The sequence below is a fragment of the Nannospalax galili genome, unplaced genomic scaffold (assembly GCF_000622305.1).
Source record: "Nannospalax galili isolate Female #2095 unplaced genomic scaffold, S.galili_v1.0 scaffold469, whole genome shotgun sequence".
Taxonomy (NCBI): domain Eukaryota; kingdom Metazoa; phylum Chordata; class Mammalia; order Rodentia; family Spalacidae; genus Nannospalax; species Nannospalax galili.
In genome coordinates this window covers 1431814-1434278 of record NW_008359443.1, presented here as the reverse complement: position 1 = coordinate 1434278, position 2465 = coordinate 1431814, and positions in this window count along the sequence as shown.

Below are 2465 nucleotides of genomic sequence, written 5' to 3'. Positions count from 1 at the left end.
AGATGCCCTTCAGACATGGCCACAGGCCAGTCCAATAGAAGCAATTTCCCGATTGAGGCTCCCTCAACCCAGGTGTGTGAAGTTGACACTAAAGCTATCCAGCACACCCCATGCCCCGCAATGCTCTCTGTAAACAGCATTTCTACGTATGCCCAGGAAACAATGCTAAGGACAAATGTGGAGGGGCTGCTATTTCTGTGCCTCTTGGGATTGTGTTTCCATGGGTAGTATTAATTGGAACCCACCCGTTAAAGATGACCTAATCCAAGTAAGTAGGGACCCAGGATCTGATTCCCCCAGACTCATAAGCCCCCTGGGGCTATCCTAAGTCCTGGGAATTGGATTTGCTGATACCATTTGATGAAGGGGCCATGCTTAAATTCTAGATGCAATTCTATAATTTTAAAATTCACTCCCCTTGGGAGAGAGGTCATTCAACAGACACTATGGTTAAATGGGATGACATGGGGAATGAGGTTACACATCAACCAACAGGAACCTTGAACTTTTTCTATCCAACTACGTCGGACCTGACACAGGAACCCCAATTGGCCCCTCGTCCCCTAAAGAATCTTTAAACATCCTACCACAGGCCCCTAGGGATACTCCTACTACCCAGGCTCCTTCTTCCAGAGCTCCTATTATGCCCCCCCCCATTAGGCAACAGGGACCCCTGACCATTCTAGATGCTGTTTTTACTGTTTTAAATCTCACTGACTCTAAACTAACCCGGAGTTGCTGGTTCTGCCTAGACCCCACGCCCCCTTACAATGGTATAGCTGTTCTGGGCACTTACTCCTTCACCCCCAATGTGAGTCATTATAGGACAGGCTCTCCTATGGGAAGAAAGGGCCTTGTCTTCACTCTAGTGTATGGGCAAGGCTTATGTGTTACTTCTAAGGGGGGAGATTCTCCCCTCCCACCAACATCTCTGTAGCTCTAATTCTAGCCTCATTCTAAATAGTTCCCACACATACACTGTTCCCTCCACTAGCACCTGTTGGGCTTGTACTTCAGGAATCACCACCTGTCTTCACTCCTCGGTACTTGATCAAACGAGGAACTTCTGCGTGCTAGTACAGCTAGTTCCCCACCCTTTTTACAGGTCAGATCTAGAATTGGAGGCTCAGGTCAATGGATGGGCACGGCCACGCAGAAAAATAGCCACAGGAGTTATAGTTCTCTCCACCCTTTTAGGAGTCTCTGATGCAGTGGGCACTGGAGCCTTGGCCCTGATTTTACAGGACCGTAATTATCAAGCCCTCCCTAACGGCAATAGATACAGGCCTCCGCAGCTTGGAAAGCTCAATTAAACATTTAGAGAAGTCTGTATCCTCATTAGCTGAAGTTGCCCTACAAAACAGGAGGGGACTAGATCTCCTACTAGAAAAAGGGGGGTTATGTGCTGCTTTGGGTGAACAATGTTGTCTATACGTTAGCCACTCGGGTGTAATCAGTCTCTAGCCGAGGTCCGCAGACACCTAAAAGAATGGGAGGATGCTAGGCTCCAACAACAAAACTGGTATGAATCCTTATTCATATGGTCCCCTTGGTTAACTACACTTATTACAGCAATGGTGAGGCCCCTGATAATATTCTTGATTGCCCTTACATGTGGGCCATGTCTGATAAATGCTCTCCTCAGGTTAATATGGATCTGGCTGCAGACCATCCAACTGATGGTCCTCCATACTCAGTACAGCCCAGTGGCCCAGGAAGGCCCTTTACCCCAGACAACTGCTTGCTAACTGCAAAACATCTAGCTTCTGTGTAATTTCTTGCTTGCTATGGTTTAAAGATTTAACCCATGTTACAACTCAAGGGGGAAATGAAGTACCCAGGTCACACTGGCTCCATTTTTTAGCAGCCTCCATCTTGTCAGTCTTAAGTCTCTTCCTAGAAACTGTAAGTTTCCTTTGTCCCTTACATGCGGGCTAAGATTAGGCAAGCCCAGACATGCCTTGCTTATCTGAGTCTAACAGAAACCAACTGAAATTCCTGACCATAAAAGGGCATCCAGAGGCCGATAGGGGCACCCTACCATAAAATGAAAAACTGAGACATTCCAGGCGGCTGACCATGACTATAACCAATGAAATACCGCCCCCCCAAATAAAAGGAATTCAGAGTTGTCCAATCAACTCAAAGTTTGCCCAGTTTGCACCGGCTTTTTCTAGAGTACCCAATAAACCCCCCCACTCATTGTTGGTTGGGGCCAGACTCCATTTTTTGGCTCCTGGAGTCTGTGTCCAACTGGTCGTTCAAGAATTGGAATGCTTTTCAATAAAATCTTCTAAATTTCAAATTTTGGTGGGTGGTCTCTAATCATTCCCAAACCTGACCCAACATATACCAATTTGCCTGAGACTTACAATCCCTTAATCAACACTAAGCCAAGGGATAGCAGGTATCTCCAGCTCTCTGTCAGTAGGCCATCTTTTGATAAACACCTCAGCCAATCAATC